Raw genomic sequence first — 7817 nt, 5'->3', positions numbered from 1 at the left:
TCCAAGCAACCCACAGCTCAGTCCGATCGCTCGGTGTATCAAAAAGCAATTAAAAGTGAGTTCCTCACTCTCTTTAGTAAAAGTGAGTGTCTCACTCTCTCTATAATATCAACTAAAACATAGGCACACATACATACACACATAGACCTCTCTCTCTGTATAAAAGAAAAAGAAACAAATAATTTTACACTTGGAGCCATTTTGGGATTTTTTAAAAGATGTGATTGTTTGATAGATGAATGTTGTTTAACGAGATACATACACATACTCACATATGCTCACATCCATAGGAGTACACACACACTCTCTCTCTCTCTCTAAATATGGGATGATATGGGATGGGATTGGATTGGATGAGAGATGGTGAGGTTCAACAAGATACATCCATATACATACACATGCTTACACGCATGCACATACACATACTCATCGACATAGAAACACAAAAATAATGTGTGCCATGGAGATTGTACAAGTACATCTAAAATAAAAGTTATGAGTGCATCTAAAAGTATGAAGTCATGATTCTCTCTCTTCTTGCAACCTGCTTTTTGGTGTTCTCAAGCAACGTATAGCTTACTCTGGTTGCTTGATGTATGAGAAAGCAATCAAAAGTGAGTATTGATTAAAACATAGGCATACACACACACACACACACACACACACACACACAAAGAGATCTCTCTCTATCTCTCTAAAAGAAAAAAAAACAAGTAATTTTATTAAAAAATGAATGAATGCTTACTGGCACATGGACACATTTCAAGATTTAGTTTGACAAATGAATGTTTGTTCAACGAGATACATACACATATATACACAAACTCACACATGCTCACACACATTCACATATGCATAGACAAGACAACCGTTCACATATGCATAGACAACACAAATTCACATATGCATAGACAAGACATACATAAAGCAATGTGTATCCTAATATACACATACTCACACATGCCCACACACATTCACATGCTCAAAAAGAAACATGTGCTTTTTTAGAGTATAGGATGGGATGGGATTGTTTGATAGAATATGTGCCATGAAGATTGTACAAGTACATTTAAAATAAAAGTTATTAGTCCATTTTATAGTATCAAGCCATTATTCTCTCTCCCTTAATAAGTCATTTGGAAGACATACTATACACGACCACACATAGAAAGAAACAAGACATTAATATGCTTTTATACAACTCTCTCTCTCTCTCTCTCTCTCTCTCTCTAAAAGAAACATGTGCTTACTTCCACATGGAGACATTTCAAGATTTTGTTCAAGATTTTGTCTGACAGGTGAATGTTGTTCAACTGGATACATACATATACATACACATACTTACACATGTACACATGCACAGACAAGAAAAGACTTATACAAAAATAATGTGTGTCCGTACATACACATATTCACTCATGTCCACTCATACACATATGTGCTGACAAGAAAATACATGGAAACCCAAGAACAGAACCCAAGAACAGTGTGTTTCATTGGAGATTGTACAAATACTTTTGAAATAAAAGTTATGAGTCCATTTGATAGTATCAAGCCATGATTCTCTTCTCCTCCTTAGTATGTAAGTTATGAGATGTGACTATTTGATAGATGCATGTTGTTCAATGAGATACATGCATATACATAAACATGCTCACACACATACACATACACATAGACAAGAAAAGTGAAGTTCTCATCCACCTGTAGGATTCCTCTATCTCATCAGCCCCTCTTCCTTGACCCTTTCAACCCATTTCACCCATATGTACATGTAATGTTAACTGTTTTTTTTTAGTGATTATACTAACCACTAACTACTAACCTTTCTTGTAAAATGCACCCACTCTACTATCTTTTGGAGTAAGCAACATACAAAAAATTCACTCACACCTCTAGAAGTTTCTCTCCTTTCGCCACATCAATAATTCTCTCCCTTGAGCCCACGTCCATGTGACTCAAGAGATAAGAGAGACCCACTCTCTTAAAAAAATAAAAAAACCCATAAATCATGTTTTTCCTTGTAAATGGTGATTAGAAAATAATCCTAATAAGGGCTCTTCTCACCTATAAATAGAGCCCCTCACCCTTGTACAAAGGAGGACACACATTAGACACATCTACTACCACACACCATATTCAACCTTAGGTGTTTAAGGCGATAGTGTGCTCTTATACACTATCACTCTTTGGTGCATAGAGAGCCTTTGAGTTAGCCCTATCATTGAGAGGTTGTGAGTTTATTGTATTCCCCTATCAAGGTTGCGTCTCACTCTTCTACATCAATCAAGTTGATAGTTTGGGTGCAATCATTGTGTGAGGATTACAACTCTTGTCTCCCCAAATTTGGCTTGCAAACGCATTCGGATTGGCAAAAGGTGAATTTTTCTTTGAAGGAGGTTTGTTTCATTTGATTGTTGATTTGAGAACTCTTATGTGTTGATTTGTTTTGCTAAAGTATTCCATTGTAAGATGGTGGTACGGTGAGAGGGCTCTCGTAACCCTAAGACGATGCATAGATTGCAACAATATCAAGCTTAAGTGTTGTGTCTTCATTCTCCTCCAAGTTTTGTGTATCCTTGCTAGTCCTCAAGGCTAAAGTTAAAGTTTCACATAAGCTCCTCTTGTGTTCACTCTCTCTCAGATTCGATGTGTGTCTTTGTGGATGCCTGTGTTGGTGTGCACTTTTCCTCTGGTTGTGTGTTTACCCAATGATTCTCCTCTTTCATGTGATTGAAGATTTCACATGTGTCCTAGTTCGCATACAAAACTAGGTGGTGCCCCTTTATTTAGTTAGGGTTTGGCTGCAGGTTTGTTGTTTTGTTGTGTTGGTGTTGTGTCCCAGTCCCATTGAGTAGCACGGGAACCCTGAAGGGTGTCTAGAGGCTGCTCTTCTTGCAGCCTATCTCGCACCACCTCAATTTCGGTGCCCCCACTCAGAACGTGTTGATTATCCAAGTAACAAAGTCTTCTTATCTATTATCCCTCATAGTGTAGTCTCTAAGGATCATAATTTATGGTAGAGGAGTTGCTTCTGTGGTGTGAGTGATTTTCATGAACAATCTAGAGTCCCAATCCCCCTGCAATTCAATTCCAACAATTTCATTGGACATGGTCTTCACTTCAATCAACCTTGGTGGTGGCGTAAACAAGAGGAAGAAGCAAGAAGGAGACTGGTCAATTTTGGAGATCTACACATGGGTAAGTCCAAGGTCTTGAAGTTTTCATCCACCCGTAGGATTCCTCTACCTCATCAACCCCTCTTCCTTGACCCTTTCAACCTATTTCACTCATATGTACATGTAATGTTAATCATTTTTTTTAGGGATTATACTAACCACTAACTACTAGCCTTTCTTGTAAAATGCACCCACTCTACTATCTTTTGGAGTAAGCAACCATACAACAAATTCACTCACACCTCTAGAAGTTTGTCTCCTTCACCACATCAATAATTCTCTCCCTTTAGCCCACGTCCATGTGACTCAAGAGATAAGAGAGACCCACTCTCTTAAAAAAATAAAAAAATTCCATAAACATGTTTTTGCTTGTAAATTTTGATTAGGAAATAATCCTAATAAAGACTCTTCTCACCTATAAATAGAGCCTTTCACCCTTGTACAAAGGAGGACACACATTAGACACATCTACTATCACACACCATATTCAACCTTAGGTGTTTAAGGAGATAGTGTGCTCTTATACACTATCACTATTTGGTGCATAGGGAGCCTTTGAGTTAGCCCTATCATTGAGAGGTTGTGAGTTTATTGTATTCCCCTATCAAGGTTGAACCTCACTTTTCTACATCAATCAAGTTGATAGTTTGGAAATCATTGTGTGAGGTTTATGACTCTTGTCTCCCCAAATTTGGCTTGCAAATGCATTCAGATTGGCAAAAGGTGAATGTTTCTTTGAATGAGGTTTGTTTCATTTGCTTATGTATTTAAGAACTCTTATGTGTTCATTTGTTGCTTAAGTATTCCATTGTACGAGGGCGGTACGGTGTGAGGACTCTTGTAACCCTAAGACAATGCACAGATTGCAACAATATCAAGCTTAAGTGTTGTGTCTTCATTCTCCTCCAAGTTTTGTGTATCCTTGCTAGTGCTCAAGACTGAAGTTAAAGTTTCACATAAGCTCCTCTTGTGCTCACTCTCTCTCAAATTTGGTGTATGTATTTATGGGTGTCTCTATTGGTGTGCACTTCTCCTCTTGTTCTGTGTTTGTTTGATGATTCTCCTCTCTCGTGTGATTGAAGATTTCACATGTGTCCTAGTTCGCATACAAAACTAGGTGGTGCCCCTTTGTGTAGTTAGGGTTTGGCTGTGGGTTTGTTGTTTTGTTGTGTTGGTGTTGTGTCCCAGTCCCATTGAGCACCATCGGAGCCTTGAAGGGTGTCTAGTGGCTGCTCTTCTTGTCGCCTAAGGATAATCCCTCATAGTGTAGTCTCTAAGGATCATAATTTATGGTAGAGGAGTTGCTTCTGTGTGAGTGATGTGCCTATTGTGAAAATCTCACAAGCCGAGATGAATGAGGATATTACACCTATGCTTGACCTTTATATCAAAGGAAAACTTGTTAAGAAGGGTCTTGTAGATGGGGGTGCACAAATATGCATCATGACTGAAGGGCTTATGCATAGATTGGGCATGCACATCCATGAGACCCCTGAAATTAAAGTCAAGATGGCAAACAATAGCAAAGCCAAGTGTCTAGGGATTGTGAAAAATGTGTCTGTGGAAGCTTTTGGCATAAAGAAGGCTCTTACCCAAACCTTTTGTAATCCTCAGAGTTGAAAACCTGTTTCCTTGGGTGTCATCTCAAATCACCCTTAGTGCTACAATCACAAAATGGGTGATGGAATTGCAAGAGTTCCAGTATTCTTTCAAAGTGGAGGATAGTGTCCGTGCACAATTGGCAGGAATATACTCATGTATACAGACACACATACATAAATGTAGAAATCGGTACATTTATCCATACATAGATGCACACATTCATAAATACATAAGCACATACACATATAAACCCATATTGATGTACATATATACATCCACACTTGCATACATGTATGCATATACTCATGTATACAGACACACATACATAAATGTAGAAATCGATACATTTATCCATACATAGATGCACACATATGTTATACACAGACTCCTACATAAGATATATCTATATACATATGTGTCTATATACATTTACACATACGTATATCCAAGTATTTAGATAATGGTACCTACATACAGTACATGGGTATATACATAGATAAGCATACACACATACGTGCATGCATACATACAAACATACGTACATATATATGTATATATATACATAGATACATACCCGTCCCTGCAGCTTGTTTATATGCCTCATCCCTCATTCTAGGACATCATCTTTGTACTTGGCACACTTAGCAATAATCATCTTCTTTGTCGTGTGGTTTTGATCTTTTGCTTCCAATGTATCATGTGTTTCTCCTTGCCATGCATCCTACTCCAATAATTGGTATCAGAGTAGGCTTGAGCATTTTAAGTAGGAAGTTTTTCCCCTCAACTTATATATATGCTCTCTGTTAAACTTTCCGTTATATCCCATGTTTGCTCATGCAAGACTATAAGAGATATGTGAAATGCATTGACTAATCTATCTCTACATAAGTAGTAAGAAAGCAAATACATGCTTGAAGCTAACTCCATATATATGTACCTTACTAAGTTTAAGGATTTTGAAGAGCAATTAGTGGCCATTGATGAAATATTGCCTAATAGTTCACTTGTGTAGAGTGTTTTGAATAGTCTTTCATATTCATATCAAAGTTTTTATTCCACTCCTAGACTTATGATGAAGGGTAATCCTAGTGCCCTTGAGTTTTACGAGTAAGTTTCTATTTTGCTATAAGAGGACCAGTCTAGGCTAGGTCTATTATGCATGTTGTAGACTAGGTTGTTTCTGCTTATCAATGCTGCTTATCAAAGAGGGAAAAGTAAAACTGCCTCTTCACATGGGAAATCAAAACTTGCACAACTTGCAGATACAAAATAACCTAATACGGATAAAGAGCGAAAAGTGTTTTGCAAGTATTGTAGGCAAACATAATCATGATGTAAAGGAAAAGGATTGCTGCAAAAAGTAGATCAAGAAAAATGAGGCAAATTTGACTACATATGATTTCGTTTCTAATGCTAAGTTTGTGAATAATGCATGGATGCGAATGCACATTTATTGTACAATAATCGTGTTATGATGCATTACTACATAAAACTTGTATGATAGCTAGAGATTCACATGTTTGGTACTTTGACAGTGGTGCTACCAAGCACACCACTTCACAACGTAATATGTTCACACACCTTGGGTCTATGTGTATGGGTAATTCTAATACTTGTGCTAATAACTCCTTGTATCTTGTTATAGGAGTTGGTACAATAGTATTGGCTATTGTTAATGGAAGTACGTTGACACTTCTGGATGCATTATATGTGTCTAAGATATTAAAAAGAATTTGTTATAGGAGTTGGTACAATAGTATTGGCTATTGTTAATGGAAGTACGTTGACACTTTTGGATGCATTATATGTGTCTAAGATATTAAAAAGAATTTGTTATGTCTTTGCATTTGTCGAAAGTGGTTTGGTTGTGAAGTTTGTGGGTAAACAGAAGTACTATTCATGATCTTAGTTGTTCTAGTAATACAATGATTACATCTGGTTTGTTATCTCATGGGCTCTACTACAGCTTGTATATATGCTTCGTCCCTTATTCTAGGACATCATCTTTCTACTTGGCACACTTAGTAATAATCATCTTCTTTTTCTTGTGGTTTTGATCTTCTACTTCTATTGTATTGTGTGTTTCTCCTCGCCATCCTACTCCAACAACTGGTATCAGAGTAGGCTTGAGCATTTTAAGTAGGAAGTTTTTTCCCTCAACTTATATATATGCTCTCTATTAAACGTTCCGTTATATCCCATGTTTGCTCATGCAAGATTGTAAGAGATATGTGGGATGCATTGACTAATCTATATCTACATAAGTAGTAAGAAAGCAAATACATGCTTGAAGCTAACTCCATATATATATGTACCTTACTAAGCTTAAGGATTTTGAAGAGTAATTAGTGGCCTTTGATGAAATATTGCCTAATATTTCACTTGTGTAGAGTGTTTTGAATAGTCTTTTATCTTCATATCAAAGTTTTTATTCCACTCCTAGACTTATGATGAAGGGTAATCCTAGTGCCCTTCAGTTTGATGAGTAAGTTTCTATTTTGCTATAAGAGGACCAGTCTAGGCAAAATAGGTCTATTATGTATGTTGCGGACTAGGCTTTTGCTGCTTATCAAAGAGGGAAAGGTAAAACCGCCTCTTCACATGGGAAGTCAAAACTTCCACAACTTGCAAATACAAAATAATCTAATACGGGTAAAGAGCAAAAGGTGTTTTGCAAGTATTGTAGGCAAACATAGTCATGATGTAAAGGAAAAGGATTGTTGCAAAAAGTAGATCAAGAAAAATGAGGCAAATTTGACTACATATGATTTCATTTCTAATGCTAAGTTTGTGAATTATGCATGGATGTAGAATGCACATTTATTGTGCAATAATCTTGTTATGATGCATTACTGCATAAAACTTGTATGATAGCTAGAGATTCACATGTTTTTTCACAGTGGTGCTACCAAGCACACCACTTCACAACGTAATATGTTAATGCACCTTGAGTCTGTCCGTATGGGTAATTCTAATACTTGTGCTAATAACTCCTTGTATCTTGTTATAAGAGTTGGTACAATAGTATTGGCTATT

Source organism: Dipteris shenzhenensis, chromosome 26 (assembly GCF_047967505.1).
Source record: "Dipteris shenzhenensis isolate YYH24624 ecotype China chromosome 26, Dip_SZ_1.0, whole genome shotgun sequence".
Taxonomy (NCBI): Eukaryota; Viridiplantae; Streptophyta; class Polypodiopsida; order Gleicheniales; family Dipteridaceae; genus Dipteris; species Dipteris shenzhenensis.
Note: the sequence above shows the minus strand (reverse complement) of the source record.